General features: G+C 46.0%; 1 protein-coding gene across 1 annotated transcript in view; it reads left to right on the forward strand.

The window, feature by feature from the left end:
* Window positions 1–17,357, forward strand: part of CHAF1A (chromatin assembly factor 1 subunit A) — a 177,695-nt gene that overhangs the window by 56,063 nt on the left and 104,275 nt on the right. The gene's annotated exons all lie outside the window — the stretch shown is intronic.

Genomic DNA, 17,357 nt, shown 5'->3' on the forward strand with positions numbered 1-17,357 from the left:
TTGATACACTTCTACCCAAACAGACCCACTGTCACATATCAACCCTCTGTAGTAATATAACTTAGTAACACTTTGCTACCAGCATAAACATATAAAGTTCTTTCACTTATCCTTAGCAGAGGACTCCAGGCATCTAACGATCCCCTCCGTTGGCTGTGCACAGTAGTCCAGTCATGACTTTATCATGGCACAGACCACTCTGGTCAGAATCATCTTTTCAGTATTTGGAGAAAGATTTTGTAGTTGGTGCAGGTGATATATATATATATATAGATATAGATATATGTGGGATCAAAGTACGGTTAGCAGTATGAATATTCCTGACCTGGGTTTTTAGTGGGAGTTTACACTTAAACCCCATTGAGTCTTTCCGTTTTCGTTTGAAAGTTCCCAGTCACTTCAGCTCCATTTATGATGCTTTTGGACTGTTTTTGGGCACTGCCATGGCATCTGAGTCTGCATCGGAGTCTTTGGTGTTGGTGATGTCAGTGGTTCGGCATCAATTGAATCAGCATCAACTGGTGGAACTTCAGCATCCTCCTCGTCTGTACCGAGGATCGTGGATGCCTGCGTTAGTAGAAGTATTGACATTGATCTCCTTTAATACACGGTGCCAGAGATTCTGGGGCACCGAGGCATTGATGCCAGCATGACATCCAGCAGCTGCCCCTGCATGGGTCTCTAATCATTGGGACAAGATTCCTTGCTCCCTGAGCTGCTGGCCGATAGATTGCATTGGTGTTGAGGGTGCTTGTGTTTGCCATGCTCCTCCACTTAGCCCTGCACGGTGTTTAGCCTGTGCTGAGGCCTGTGACGCCGGTGCTGCATGTTGCACCGGTTTTCAATGCCAGTGTCAACGTCGATAGAGGGAGGCTGCGGCCCACTCCTCAGCGTCATAGTTCAGGTAGCCTTTCTCATTACCGATGCCTCGATTTTTCCTGATGTCATCCTTCATGTGTGTGCAACCAGGTCTTGCTCCTTGAGCATGTGACTGGAGAGTGCATTACCGAAGGAGGTGCTTATGCCTACCATGCCTCTTGGCTCAGTCCCACATGGCCCTCAGCCTGCGGTGAGACCTCCCGACACTGGTGTCGCATGCGGTATCTGCATCGACTGCTGCTTGTGTAGGTCGACGTCAGTGCCTGGAGTTTTCGTGGGAGTTGAGGCTGCAATCCACTCCCCAACGCCCTCCCGGTGTCATGGTTCCTCAAGGTCGAAGCAGGCTCGGCTGGCTCATGCGGAATTTCTGGCTGACACCGATGAGGGGTGTATGGGAGTCACCTGAGGATCTCGGGTACTTTTGGTAAGTGTAACTTCTGGGTAATAACATCTGGTCCCTCCCCTTCATAGGAATGGAGTACGTCTCCATCTGTGAGCCTTTCCTTCCCTCATTTGTCAAGGCCTTAGTGGCTGCCATTCCAATTCCTCCGGAGGTGGATCATTCAACTAGGACTCAGCTCTTCAAGAACTTGGACTAGAAGTCTCCTCCTTGAGGTGCTGTGATATTCCTGCTTCACCTCGCCTACTGATATTCTCTAACGGAATTGAAGACCCACTCTGTTGGCTCTACTCTTCTCCATGAACATATCCCCTCCATGCACCGATTTCAGAACTCCTTTGGCTTTCATAGGCCTCAGTTGCCTCATCACTCCATGGTGCTTGACTCCAGGAGAGGCAGGACTTCTGGTAACTATGTTTCAGGGCTTCCTGGCAAGAATGCTAGACCTCTGCATTTCTTTGGGTGGACAGTTTAACACCACAACTGTATTCTTACAAGCCCTAGTATTTGTTCCGCTTTCTTTCCCAGCAGAACAGGTCAAGTCCCTTTCCTGAATGGTCTAACTTCAGAGGGCATGTCGCATGTTCTTGACCAGAGGCGCTCATGACACATTTGCTGTGATTTCCAGGATATACACTCACACTGTGGTTATTTGTCTCTGACTTGTAGGTTTGGTGGGAACTAGTGCCTACCACGAGCAAACCTTTTTAGAGAGCAGATGGACGGGGGTCGCTACCCTCATCTAAACATACACAGATGCCTCTCTCCTCCTGGAAGTCTTCCGTGACTTCCTCCTCTAGTAGATTTTTTTCAGCAGGTTACGGAGATTTCCTGCTATACGCGGGTATGTGGGTATTCCACTTCTTGCTAGTCTCAATAGACTCAGCTCCATCTTGTCAGTGGCATGTGTCTCGGCCCCTGACACCTCTTCAGTCACAGCAATGGGTGACTTTCCTACTAGCTCCAGGGGAGCATGCCTGCCATACCCATACCTGTCCCTGTCGACCTACTGGTCAGGGGGAAGCTGCAGGGTTTTGGATCAGGCTAGCGATCAATCATTTGCCCGCTGATGGCGATTCACATTGGCTCTCATCTCAAGCAGCTCCTTGCGAACACACACCTCGTCTTTCTAAAGACCCAATGTAGTCTAATCTGTACCACCAGGCAAGGAAGACTTGGCTTCTATTCCAGGTCCTTCTGGTGGCAACAAAGAACAGGAAAATGTGTTCTCTCCTGGGTCTAACAGCTCTGCACAACTTTCTTATCAAAGTATACTGCAAGATGGTTTCCCTGACCACCCTACTCTCCATGGTTCGGGACAATGATTTCCTTTTCTTTCTGTACATATCGGTTGTGTATACCCTAGAAATAGCTTCAGTTTTCACTAGAGGCATTCCACTTCCAGTACCACAAGCTGCTTTCTGGCCTCGCATCAGTTCCCAGGTATTCACTCAGTGTCTATTGGTGCATGCAACGCTTACGTGGTTTTCTATTTGGACGATCGCCTGCTGCAGTGCACGTCAAAGATCGCTACTTGGTAGTCCATATGGATAACTCCTGTATGTTTGGAACGACTGGGGTTCGTTTTACTACACCCGTAATTCATCTGTTCCTTAGTGTCCCTCTGGACCGGCCCAGAATGTGACTGATGAGTTGCGCACACAGTGGAGACTGAGAAAAAAACTGTGACTCTAGAGAGAGCCAATAAGAGCCCTTGGCAACAAGAGAAAGATCTAGTAGTCTCCAGCAGGTGGAAGGTGGTGAGCCCTTCAGTCTCATTCTTTATATTAAATTTGTTATATTCTTTCTATTTTTGCTGTAATTCTTTCAGTTGCTTTTAATTTATATATATATATATATATATATATATATATATCTGTCATTTAGAGGCAGAGGCCCTTGGGGGTCTCTTAATGCCTCAGGGGTGTCAAACTCGGGTGGCCGGGTCCCTACCCCCATGTCCTCACTGATATTCTTTTAAGCTGTGCTTGAGTAAAAAAAATAAGAGGAAATCTCAGCACAAAAAGGCAGTTCCCTCAAGCTCTTCAGGGGAACAGCTTTTCAGGCAGGGAGAGGCAGCCACGAGAAGAAAAAAAAAAAAAGACAAGATTTGATTTTGGTTCTCTGCCCTTTACTTTCTCTTTAAACGAGCAAGACAGCTTCTGTTTTCTCTCTATGACGGTTTGCTGTTATTTTTTCTGGCTCCTGTTTTGGTTCGCAGTTGGCTTAGGCAGACCCGATGGCAGAGAAGCTCTGCCGCTGTTCAGTCTGTCAGCGGCAGGGAGTCGGCTCGAATGGTGCTTCCTTAGCGTCCCTCCGGACCGGACCAGGATTGGACTGATGGGTTGTGCTCGCCTACCAGCAGGTGGAGACTGAGAAAAAAACTCTGACTCTAGAGAGCCAATAGGAGCCCTGGCCATGTGACCTTAGCCTCAGTATTTTCTCAGTATTTTCTCAGTCTCCCAGCAGGTAGGAAGTGAGCCCATTAGTCTCTCTCCTTTTCTCTTTAGATATTACAGATATTTGTGATAATTCTTCTGTGCCTGGAATCTTATTTAGAGGCTTGACAGGGTTTCCTTTCTCTTCTTTCTTTGACAGCCTCGGGGGTGTTAAACTCGGGTGTCTCGAGTCCACCCCCCTTCCTCCCCATCTCCCTGGCTTAGCAGGGAAGGGCCGTCCCTTTCTCTGGAAAGGTGTACCGTCTTTGGGAGAGGCAGCCACTTTTAACAGGTAGCTGCTTTAAAAGAATTAAATCAAATAAAAGGAAATTCAAAGAAGCAGCCTTTCTTTCCCCAGACTTCTAACGAGCAGGCAGCTCCAGTGTTTTATTATGATTGAGGGGTTATAAAAAAAAAAAAAAAAAAACAGAAGAAAATAATTCAGTATCTGTGACTTTAAACAGCGATTTTTCTTGTCAGATTTAATTTCCTCCATTTTCTTGCGTTTTGGCGGCGGCAGTTTAAACAAATGAAAAAAAAAAAAAAAAGAAAGGTGCGAACCGCGTAAGCGCGGCCACCTGTTTTTTCCGATATGGCTTAAAAGTTCAAACAGCTGCTGTCGGTCAGCGTCGCGCAGTTCACGCAGCCGGAACGTGTAAATTTTGCTCTCCCTTCAAGGTTTCTTCGGGTCCGGTGCTGCCTCCAGTTTTTTCGGGGCCTTTTTTGCCGGCAGTTGTTTCTTCGCCGTTCCACTGGGCTCCGCTTGTTCGGAGGTGTCGGGCGCGCTGTCGACGATCGCCACAGGGCCAGTGGAGCGAACGGCGGCCATTTTGTTTCTCCCTCCATCTTATCAGTCGGGGATCTCTCTGCTGAAGGTAAGGCTGCAGTTCATAGAGCAATTCGGCTCCAAGATGTGTACACTTTTGTATGTGCTGAACGGCGTATTCTAAAATGCTCTTCACATCAGCAGGCAATATTTGGTTGAAAGGGGGCTCCTTTCATATATGGATATATAACAAGCTTTTCTTCTTTTAAATTTCTATGTATCACGGGGCTGTTAACACTAGTTTTTTCTGGTGCTCAGTCATTTTTCATTGCCTGGTGGAAAATCTACATCTTATCATAATATCATAATTCATTTCAAGCATTTTCCTCAATAGCTGTAGTATTATACAGTGTTTTAAGAACTTTAGAAACTTTCTCTATAGGCATAGAGTAAATTTCTGTCTTTCTCATTCCCTGGTGAATAGGACTACATTGTCTAAGAGTCAATTGATTGGTACTTTGCAATTCTGACCATAATATCTTAGTTCTTTTCAAGCATTTTACTCCATGCCTATGATGTTATATAGTGTTTTAAGAACTTAACAGACACTCACAATGGCTGTAGTGTTATACAGTGTTTTCTTTTTCCGACTTTAAGAAGCCTTCTCTAGAGGCATACAGTATATTGTTCAGATGCCATGGGGATATATCAGCTCTTTCATATTCTCTGAGGGACAGTCCTGTCTACCAAGCTCCCAGTCACTCAGCTGCCTTAGCAGGCATGCTTTATTCATGTCTTCCCTTCTTTTCCAACTGCCTTGAAGCCTCTCATTTTTCATTTTAGCTTTCTTCTGGTTTTTACAGGACATATGGTCACTTAGAGAATAAAGTCATCCTTTCACTTAAAGATAGTGGACGATCCTCAAACCATCTACTCGTGTTTGTCTCTACTCTATCAGTTCAGCATTGGCAGATTATAAACATCCTGGTTTGGTCCAGTATGCCTATACATACCATCTGCTATCTCTTCCTCTTCCTTAGAGACCTGATGTTATATCAAGCTTTCTTGAATTCAGATACAGTCTTGTCTACACTGCCTTCACCAAGTGGCTGTGGCACAACTTCACTTTTTTCGTTACAGGTAATTTCCAAGTTTGTCCTTTTTCATTTTCATTCTATGCGCCTTCACTCCAGAGTGTTCTTTCAATTGGAAGGGGATTCACTCACTTCCTGTGTATTTATACCATAGGTACATAAGTATGGTTATGCTGGGTAAGGCCTAAAGTCCATCAAGTCCAGCATTCATATCTAATGGGCATAGGTACATAAGTTTTGCCATTCTGGGGAAGCTCAAATGTCCACCTTTCTACAGCCAGAACAGCATTAAAGAAAAGAAAAAAAAAAAACCTCTCACGAGAGTATCAAACAGAAATCTCTGCTCCAAAAGCAAGGCTTTGCAGTAATTCTGCAAACTAACGCATACAATATTTGCCATGGCTGTTCACCACTAGGAACACCGGGGACCCTGGGCCTAGGTTCGGTGTTTTAACCTGAAACAAGCTCAACATTCATATCTATTGGGTGTGAGTCTGGTACTACTACTACTACTTAACATTTCTAGAGCGCTACTAGGGTTACGCAGCGCTGTACAAATTAACAAAGAAGGACGTTCCCTGCTCAAAGGAGCTTACAATCTACATCTCAGTGAGGGAGGACGCATGACCGTGGTACGTGGATTAGTGGTATGTGGATTAGGGAGATCCAAGAAATTACAGGCCGGTGAATCAGACGTTCATACTGGGACAATTTTTTTCTGTCTGGAGCGTACTACCATAGCTGGTGGACTCCTATATTCAGAACTTTCTATATTCAGAACTTACCCAACTATGGAACGCCATAGAGATAGGGTTGGAGTTTGTAGCCCTATTTAACTGGTGTCCTTGGTCACCCTTCCTCTTCTCAGGATCCAGAGAATGGCTAGTTTTTTGCTTATGCATTAACCGGTCATTTTCAGCAGTACTCTCTCTTCCGTTCTTTTATAGATCTAAGAGGATGTTCATGGCGCTCTTAGGGTCATTTCATTCTTACCTAGACGACTGCCTAATTGGAGAAAGTCTTATCAGCAGAGTTCTCAGGTCACGCACCGGGTGTTGCATTTCTTACAGTCTCTAGGTTGGGTGGTGATTGTAGCCAGGCCTCTCATTTGATCTCTCATTTGATCTCTCATCAGATATCTCTGATTTTCTCTTTGTTTAGTTAGGTTGGCGCACAGTCTTTTGTCTCCTCTTCAAACATCCCAGTTTATATTTTTCTTGGTGACCTTGGGCCTTCGGCCATTTCCTCGCTCTATTCTGCAGAATGCAATTTTACTTTCTAATGCCCAAGAAGGAATTTTCCTTCATCCTATTGCGAATCTCAGGGTCATCAATCGCACTATTTAAATGTCATCTAGTTATCTCAAGAACCTTAGTTCTGTCATTGGGATGCTTCGTGCAGTACACTTTTTGGCAGAAGCTTGTTTGTATATATTTTTTTTCTGGGGGACCTCAGCAATTCGTTTTACCTTCGGGTGAATTTTGTTTTCCCTACTGACAAACAAGGCGGAGAGAGCTATGTTGGTCCTTGCCATGGCAATGGGTTATGTCATCCGCCAAGGAGGAGTTAAGAGTATACTCTTGAGTTTGTACTCATTTTTTCTTAGCTGTGTCACCCTGCATTTAGGTGAATGGACTCTCATTTTTTCAGCCTTACTTCCTCACTGCGACACTTCAGGGCTATCTCTTTTTGCCTTCAGGCTCACGAACATTTCTTGCTTCTTCCGTTCAGCAACAGTCTTGACGGAGACAGGGACAGATGCCAACGTCCAGCAGGGGTTTTTTCAGCCTTCTTTATGCGTTTCTTCCATCATCTCACTAGGTGTTTACGCAGAACCAAGGCACCCTTCTACATCCGGACCCCCAGTCACTCAAACTTATGGCGTGGTTACTGGGTCTGCAACATCTTTGATATTTTCGCAGGAAGTACTTCAAGTTTTAATTGCTTCCAGACAGAAATCTACATTAAAGTCCTATGAATCAAAGTGGCGACGGTTCACTCTGTGGTACTCCTCTCGCCACTTCATTCCACAAACAGTATCCATTTTGCATGTTTTGGAATATCTTCTGCATCTTGCGAAATCTTGTCTGTCTTACTCATCCATTAGAGTTCATTTGGCAGCTCTATCAGTGATGCATGATACTGTTGACAACCGCACGCTTATGCAGCATCCACTGTCAAAGCGGTTTCTTAAAGGAGTCCTGCACCTGTACCTCCAGCTAGGTGAACTAGGTGAACAGACTCTTAAAGTTCTGTTTTCTAGTAGCCATAACTTTTTCTATAAAGTTTTCCTCTTCAAGCAGTGTTTCCCAGTAGCCATTGCAGCAAGTGGATCTATGTGTGGAATACTTCTACGGTTGGTAACTTCTTTTCGGTCTGCTGTAGTTTAAAGTTTTCACCTTTCCAAATCGGTTTTTTCTTATTGGTTTTGTCCTTCTAGCCAGTAGGCGTAAAAGTTTTTCATTGTTTCTAACCCGCTATATCGCGAAGGATCAAGGAAATGAGAATGTCTATTTCTCTTCTCGCTGAGAGGGCAGTTCCACAGCGTATTACAACATATTCCACAACTTCAGAAGCGGGCTCTATTCTTACTACGGCGATTTTTGGTGCTCTCGGTGCACATTGGTAAGTTGGCAACTTAGTCCTAGTTTCATTTTATTTTGCTCATTGGGACACACTACATGTTAGTTGTCGCCAGGTGGCCTATGCAGCATGAACATTTCTCTGCAGTTTTCATAGGGTCCCTCCCTTCAGATTACTGCTTTGGTACTTCCCATCAGTCCAATCCTGGTCCGGTCCGGAGGGACGCTAAGGAAGGAGAAATTAGATCTTACCTGCTAATTTGCTTTCCTTTAGTCCCTCCGGACCGGACCAGGCCCCTCCCATGTTCTCTCTACTCTTTAGCTTCTTTTATTAAGTAGGAAGTGTATTCAGTAGGAAGTGTATTCATTCCTTTACGATTCATGGAACAATACTATATATATACAGAACTTTACGTGGTCTATACCACTTCTCTGGTGGTTGCTGGTGAGCTCAATTGCTGGAATCTATCTATAAAACCTTAAATACGCCATGCCACTTCTCTGGTGAGAGTTGTGGCTGAGCTCAGTTGCTGGAATATCTATAAAACCTTAAATATGATTTACCACTTTTCTGGTGAGAGTTGCTGGTAAGCTCAGTTGATGGAATATATATAAAATCTTAAGTGGGCCATACCACTTCTCTGGTGAGAGTTGCTGGTGAGCTATAAGACAAGTGAGCCATACCACTTCTCTGGTGAGAGTTGCGGGTGAGCTATATTATACGTGAGCCATACCACTTCTCTGGGGAGAGTTGCTGGTGAGCTATATTACATGTGAGCCATATCGCTTCTCTGGTGAGAGTTGCTGGTGAGCTATAGTACATGTGAGCCATACCGCTTCTCTGGTGAGAGTTGCTGGTGAGCTATAGTACAAGTGAGCCATACCACTTCTCTAGTGAGAGTTGCTGGTGAGCTGTAATACATATCGGGCCATACCGCTTCTCTGGTGAGAGTTGCTGGTGAGCTCTGATACTTGGCATTGCCGAGTGCTTTGTGGCTGCTAGGATTCCATACGGCACAGAAGGTCTTTCTTTCTTTCCTGCTTTGTTATTCAAATACTGAGGCTAAGGTCACATGGCCAGGGCTCCTATTGGCTCTCTAGAGTCAGAGTTTTTTTCTCAGTCTCCACCTGCTGGTAGGCGAGCACAACCCATCAGTCCAATCCTGGTCCGGTCCGGAGGGACTAAAGGAAAGCAAATTAGCAGGTAAGATCTAATTTCTCCTTTTAAGTTTTGCACCGCAGTAGATGCTTTGGAGCAGGGACTGTAAAAATGTCGATGCTGTTAGCAGGAGGAGGTTCGATTCGGCAGTAGTGCGGTTGGGTCAGCCTCGCTGGCAGCGCCAATTTCAGCGGGAAACGCCGCCATTTCCCCTCTAAATGGAGTGGAGGAGTAGCCTAGTGGTTAGTGCAGCGGACTCTGATCCTGGGGAACTGGGTTTGATTCCCACTACAGCTCCTTGTGACACTGGGCAAGTCACTTAACCCTCCATTGTCCCAGGTATAAATAAGTACCTGTATATAATATGTAAACCGCTTTGAATGTAGTTGGAAAAACCACAGAAAGGCGGTATATAAGTCCCATTCCCTTTCCCCTAAATGCTACATTCCTGACTGCTTTACCGGCCTCTCTACCGGCTCTGCCTCAGACTCCTGTTTCTTCAGCAGGTGAAGGTGGCTTCCTGCCTGACTTTGTGGTACAAATGTACTAAGCTTTTTTTTTATTGCACAAAGCTGCTCCAGGAGAGGCTTCAGTGAAGAGGTCTCAGGAGGGCCAAGCAGCGGCTGCTAAGCGGCCCATGCAATTTTGGGATTTAGAAGAGGATTTTTCTTCTGATTTGGACCAGGAAATGCCATCCTTGGAGGAGACATAGGTGTTTCTGGAAGGTCATTTTCCTGAGAACCTCAGTCAGCTAGAAGATGGTGCGGAGCCTCTCCCTGTGGGGGAGGATCCTTCAGTGGTGAGAATTTTTCATAAAGATGACCTGCAGGAGCTTATTTCTCAGGTTTCCACTACCTTGCGATTTGAGGAGCCTGGGAGACTCCAGTGGCGGAGTCCAGAAAGGTGGATTTACTGGTGAAAGGTATTCGTAGGACAGGTAAGACTTTTCCAGTGCATCAGGATATTAGGGACATCATTCAGGCACAGTGGGAGATACCGGATTTTGCCTTTCATTTTGCCAGATCCATGCTCAGGCTGGATTTAGACAAGGATCTTTTATGCCCTCCAGTGGTGGATGCCGTAGTGTCTGCAGTCACTAAACGAAATACGGTTCCTTGGATGGCGGGATGGCTTTGAGGGATGTCCAGGATCGCTGTATAGAATCCTTGTTAAAGAATAGTTTTGATGTTTCTGCTCTGGCAGTGCAGGCTGCTATCTGTGGTTCTTTAGTCGCGAGAGCTTGTTTTCGTTGGTTTGAAAAGGTCTTGGACCGTTCTTCTGATGATTTTTCAGCGATAGATGCCGAAGTGGTGAAGTTGGAAATGGGTTTGGCCTTTTTGGCAGATGCTCTTTACGACTTGCTTCGGGCCTCTTCTAAGTCTATGGCTTTTTGCGTGGCGGCCCGTCGCTCTTTTTGGCTTCGTGGCTGGTCTGTGGATGCGGGCTCTAAGTCCAAGCTTAGTAAATTTCCTTTTAAGGGTTCTTTTCCCTTTGGCGATGAGTTAGATAAGCTGCTGCGCAGCCTAGGTGAGGCTAAAGTTCCGAGGCTTTCTGAGGATCGTCCCAGGGGGCCTGGACGTGGTGTTTTTTTCCAGCTGTGGTAGGGGCCGTGTTTTTCGGTATAGACCAGGCCAAGTAGTTCTGTTTCAACGATCCAAGTGTTTTTCAGAGGACCCTCTCCTTTTGGGGTGGTCGTAGAAGCGGTTGGGAAACGGGAAATCTCTCGTCCTCCCGTCCTCAGCCATGAAGGTTTGCTGGCCCAGCCTCTGGTTCAGGTAGGAGCTCAGTTGGCACAGTTTTATGGGAGGTGGGCCCAAATTACTTCAGACCAGTGGGTTCTAGAGGTTATTTGTGATGGGGTTCGCCTTAGAGTTTGCTCGTCCTTTGTCAGACGCTTTCGTGGAGTCTCCCTGCTGTTCTCTGCTCAAAACCAGGGCTGTCAGGGTCACTACGCAGACTTCTCGACCTTCAGGCTATTTGTCCAGCTCCTTTGGCAGAGCAGCGTCTAGGACGTTACTCCATAAACTTTCTGGTTCCCAAGCAAGAGGGTTCCTTCAGGCCGATTTTAGATCTCCAGGTAGTCAATCGAGCCCTCAGGGTGCCCTCGTTTCGTATGGAGACTTTGCGGTCAGTCATTGTGGTGGTGCAGACCAGGGAGTTTCTGACATCGCTCGACCTCACAGAAATCTACTTGCATATCCCTATTTGACCGGCACACCAACGTTTCCTTCAGTTTGCGGTGTGCAGCCAGCATTTTCATTTTCGGGCTCTTCTCTTCGGGCTTGTGACTGCTCCTCGGACGTTTACCAAAGTCATGGTTGTAGTAGCCGCAGCACTCAGAATGGAAGGCATTCTAGTCCATCCTTATTTAGACGATTGGTTGATCAGAGCAAAGTCTTACCAGGAGAGCGTTCAGGTGACAGCTCGAGTAGTAGACTTCTTGAAGTCCCTAGGTTGGGTAGTCAGTGCACAAAAGATCCATCTGCAGCCATCTCAGTCATTGGAATACCTGGGAGTCTGTTTTGACACGTTGCAGGACCGTGTTTTTCTTCCGCCGACTCGTGTCCTCAAACTGCAGTCTCAGATTCGTCACTTATTGCAGTCACGGAGGCCAGTGGCCAAGGATTACCTTCAGGTCCTGGGTTCCATGGTGGCAGCGATTGAGGTAGTGCCCTGGGCCAGGGTTCACATGAGGCCGCTTCAGAGGTCACTTCTTTCTCGGTGGTCGTCACAGAAGGACTCTCTCAGAAATTGTCACTTCCGGCTCAGTTGAAAAGCAGCCTACATTGGTGGTTTCAAGATGCCAGTGTGACCAAGGGAATGCCTCTGGCTCAGCCCAACTGGAGGGTGGTTACAACAGATGCCAGTCTCCAGGGATGGGGAGCTCACTGTCAGGGACAGTATGCTCAAGGCCTGTGGTCTCCTCAGGAGAGATCTTGCTCAATAAATCTATTAGAGACTAGGGCAGTTAGACTAGCATTCCAGACCTTTGTCCATCTGTTGAGGGGCGAGGCAGTCCGCGTGATGTCAGAAAATGCCACCGTAGTGGCTTACATCAATCGGCAAGGAGGAACGAGGAGTCGGCAGTTGGAGCAAGAAGCGTCACAGCTGTTACAGTAGTCGGCGGTGCATCTGGTGGCCCTGTCAGCGGCTCGTGGCAGGAGTTCAAAATGTTCAGGCAGACTTTCTCAGTCGAAACTTGCTAGATCGCAGGGAGTGGGCTTTAAGTGATGTGGCGTATCGGGCATTGGTGAACCATTGGGGCTCCCCAAGATGGACCTGTTTGCTCCCTGGCCTACCGGTCTTCTTCATGCCTTTCCTCCCTGACCATTGATAGGGCGTCTACTTCAGAGAGTCGAGATGCACAGGGGCCGTCTCTGATCTTGGTGGCGCCAGATTGGCCTTGCAGACTGTGGTACGCCGATCTTCAGCGGTTTCTAGTAGAGGATCCGTTCAAGCTTCCGGTCAGGCAGGATCTGTTGGCTCAGCTTTGCTCTCTTTGACGATCTACCTCTTTGAATTATGTTCGGACCTGGAGGATTTTTTGAGGCCTGGTGTGAGGAACTCTGGATAGCTCCCTTTTGCGCGTCTGTCTTGCAAATTTTGGATTTTCTGCAGTGTGGTTTCGACAAAGGCCTTGTTTTGGCTTCTCTTAAAGTGCAGATTGCAGCTCTGTCGTGTTTTCGAGGTCGTGTTCAAGGAAGATTGCTGGCTAGCCACCTGGATGTGTTACGTTTTTTAAAAGAGGTTAACCTCCTGCATCCTCCGTCTCGCTGTTCTTTTCCCCGCTGGGATCTTAATTTGGTACTTTCGGTTCTTACCAAGCCTCCCTTTGAGCCTTTATCTTCTTGTACTTTGAAGGACTTAACCCTGAAGGCATTGTTTTTAGTGGCTATTGCCTCAGCTAGGAGATTTTCGGAGTTGCAGGCTCTTTCGTGTAGGTCTCCGTTTTTTGAATTCAGCTTGAATCGAGTGGTTTTAAGACCAGTTCCTTCTTTTCTGCCCAAGGTATTGACTCATTTTCATTCATCTCAGCTGGTGGTGTTGCCTGTTCTAGGTTCTTTCTCCGGGTTGGAGGAGCAGCGTCTCTTGAAGCGTTTGAATGTCAAAAGAGTTCTATCAAGTCTACAGAGGAGATTTGTTGGTCCGATCGTTTGTTTATTCTCATCGGAGGTTCACACAAAGGGCTTATGGCTTCTAATCCCGCTATTTTTCATTGGCTTAAGGAAACTATTGCATCAGCTTACCTTCTTTCTGGGAAAGCTGTTCCGGAAGGAGTTAAGGCTCACTCTACCAGAGGTCAAGCTACTTCTTGGGCAGAGCATTGTCTGATGCCTCTGGAGGACATTTGTATGGCGGCGACTTGGTCTTCTTTGCATTCCTTTTCAAAGCACTATCGATTGTACCTCCTGAGTCATCAGCAAGTTGTTTTCGGGGCACACGTTTTGACGGAGGGGCTGTTAGGGTCCCTCCCATAATCTTACTGCTTTGTTTCTTCCCATCAGTCACATTCTGGGCCGGTCTGGAGGGACGCTAAGGAAGGAGAAATTAGACCTTACCTGCTAATTTGGTTTCCTTTAGTCCCTCTGGACCGGCCCAGATCCCTCCCTTTAGGTATTCTGTGTCTTCAAGAGTTAAGTGATATTGTGTTCTTGGGAGCTGTGTTGCTGGTTTCTGGTTTCATTGTTTAAAAAAAAAAATACAAATTTTATGGTTCAGTATGTAACCTTTTCTGCATGATATGCAGGGGCATGTCATTGGTCACATTATTGTTGGTGGCACACACCCTGTGTTGGCAATGTGCCGGTGGCTGCTCAGGCTTTCGTATGCACAGACCATTTACTTATTGTTTTACTTCCTTCTGCTTTGGTACTTTGTTACTGGATCTTTCTCTTGTTGCCAAGGGCTATTGGCTCTCTCTAGAGTCAGTTTTTTTCTCAGTCTCCACCTGCTGGAAGGCGTGCACAACCCATCAGTCACATTCTGGGCCAGTCCAGAGGGACTAAAGGAAAGCAAATTAGCAGGTAAGGTCTCATTTCTCCTTTCCTGTCTCCCATTTGGTGGTGATTGAAATTTTGCTACATACTCAGGCTTCAGCATTTCTTCCCGTACCGGGGGCAGTCACTGTTCTTGCTCTTGCCGCTTAGATTTGAGCCCATCAGCAGGTTGCACTTCGCTGAATGTTGCAATTCTTTGATCATATGGCCTCTAGCATCCATATAACACTCGTGCCTTGTTTTCATATGGCAACTGCCCAGTGGACCCTACTTTTTTAGTGGTATCTGACCATGAAGAGCCTAGATGATGTCATCTGACTGTTCCCATAGCTCGTTTACTCTCTGCTTTGGTGAACTCTACAGTCCACTGGGATTCTGGAACTGACAGTGGCTGCATTCCATCTAAGTTGGGAAGCTCCTTTGGACGGGCTTCACACTGAAGCTGCTTGGTTAGCCTAGGATACAGCTCTCCAACATCCCTTTTTGGATTTCTGAGAGGCCTGAAATGCCCTTAGGTTTTCAGTGCTAGACTGTTGTGTACTTGTTCCCACGACCATTCAGGTTGCCATGTGCTACCCTGACAAGCAGGAGGACATCTGATTACACCCTTTCTGTCAGAGGGCCAACCGGATATAGCAGGGGGCTGTCCGTTCGAAACTGCCCCTCAGAACCACTCATGTTGCAACCACATCCAACAACCTACTCATCAGAATGTGCAAAGCCATGCTTCCACTTGAGTGTTTTTTTCAAATGGGTGTTATTTGCATCTTCTAACTGTTCAACACTCCTTCGTTGGATCTCTTGACGAATCATGTCAATCATGCCGTTCCTCATTCCTGTTCCAGGCTCTAGGCTCACAATAGCCTACCATTGGTTCCCTTCCTTGGGGAACGGTTGTTTTCTGTGCTCGTATCCTCTCATCTCTCTAATAGAGAGGCTTTAATGTCGCGCAGGCAGGACTGCAAATCCAGGATTCTAGTTGTTCCTTATTAGGCCCGACAAATCTGATTTCCTCTACTTCTGCACTTTCCTTCTGAGGATCGTAGAACTTGGAATATTTCTCAACCCTCATACGCAGAATGAGAGTTTTTTTTTCTTCTACATCCCCTCCTCCAGTCTCTAGACCTCATGTACTGGATGTTAAGGGCTTCATGTAAGCTTCCTTGTGTTTTCCTGAGTGTGTTTCCCTTAGTCTTGCTGTTTTTCTGAAAAACTTCCACTAAAGGGTGATCCTTTTTATAGTGATGGAGGTATGTTGGTTACTGTGTGGGGGAACGGGTCCCGTGAACATTAAATCTAGTCAAATGAGACATATAAATGACTGGCATAGAAATACTAGCAATTTCTCTTGCACGAGCTTAGAGATGCAATTACTACCTGTCATCCACATTAGTAGTCTGCTGCATGGACTGGACGTCCTACCAAAGGGGTATATACAATATTACAAGCGTTACCTGATGTACAAGGGTGCACAAGGGTGTTTTCAAGCATTGGCAAGAGCTTGGTTTCAAATATCTGGCACATTTTGTTGACCATGAAGGGAAACCAAAATCTTTTTCAAAGATTCAGCAGGAATACCATGTATCTACCTCAGACATTTTTGCCTATATTCAGGCTCATCGTTATGTCAAATCGTTAGAATGGACAGCAGTAACAGAAGATGTTCAGGAGTTCGTTGCCAGAGAATGTGGTAATTTTAAAAGGGTCTGGACGGCTTCCTAAATGAAAAGTCTTAGACCATTATTAAATTGACTTGGTAAAATTCACTGCTTATTTCTGGGATAAGCATCATAAAATGTATTGAGCTTTTCTTGGATCTTGCCAGGTATTTGTGACCTGGATTGGCCAATGTTGGAAACAGGATACTGGGCTTGATGGACCTTTGGTCTGTCCCAGTGTGGCAATACTTATGTACTTATGAGTTATTATCAGAGACTTTGATGTTGGGCGCCCAGACACTGGTACCGTTGCACTTCCACCATAGGGCGCTATTGGATACGACGCAACATGTCAACTATATGGCAATTGCTGGGCAGTGGTCGGTAGAGCTAGGATATCAGCTAACAGGAAAGCAACTTCAAGAATTTGTTTTACTCAGCAATGTGTACTCAAGTTGAGCTGTACAAAGAAATCTTGTACAAATTCGCTCTGTCTCCCTACATCTCTCCCTACAGAGGCTTCAGGATGGGACTTAACACAAAAGGCTCCTGTCCACAGGTGAGGGCTTCCAACAGCACACTTGGGTCACATGTTGTGAATATGTTTGGTTATTAAGGAGTTTTGGATGTACCTTCTCAAGTATTTTGCCAAGTTGTAGTCCATTTCTGTGGCGTATACCCCCTTGCTGCTGTTTGGGGCCTATATGTTGGGAACTCTGATGATGCAGGGCAGCAACAGATTTCTAAGGCGGTTGGTGGTGGTTGGCCTTAAATCTATTTTGTAATCTTGGTGTTCGGCTGAGGGACCCACCTTTCAACAATGGAGAATTTTAATGATCCAGGACATCAGAATGGAACAAATTCATATAAAGGACATCTCGAAGGGACTGGGACTACAGTTTTAGGCTACATGGTCCCTCTTTTTGGACATGTTATTCCCACGAGTGAGGAGTCATTTGCTCAACTTGTAAGATTGGTGCTATTTGTTCCTGGTACAGGGAAGGTTCAAAGGTTTTAAGGACTACAGTTCTACAAGGTGGAAAGGGTGGGTGGGTAGGGGTTGGGATGGGATATAAATGAAAACAGTTAGCCTATTTACTCTTGGATAATGATGGAGGATGTCCTATTCAATGTAGCATGCACCATTCTATACCATGTTTATTTTGAAGTGTTTACATATGCTAATAAAGATGATTTAATCATAAATGCCAACACCTCCAAGTGGAAGCTGCCAGGTTCGTGCTATTGATCCCCCCCCCCCCCCCCCCCCCCAGTGTGTAGATTTGTAAAATGGCTGATCCCACTGCATGTACTGATAAATACATTGTCACTCCTGCAGTTCTGTATTGGAATTGAGCATGCTCTAAACTGGATGCCTCTATTC

This window comes from Microcaecilia unicolor, chromosome 11 (assembly GCF_901765095.1).
Source record: "Microcaecilia unicolor chromosome 11, aMicUni1.1, whole genome shotgun sequence".
Taxonomy (NCBI): domain Eukaryota; kingdom Metazoa; phylum Chordata; class Amphibia; order Gymnophiona; family Siphonopidae; genus Microcaecilia; species Microcaecilia unicolor.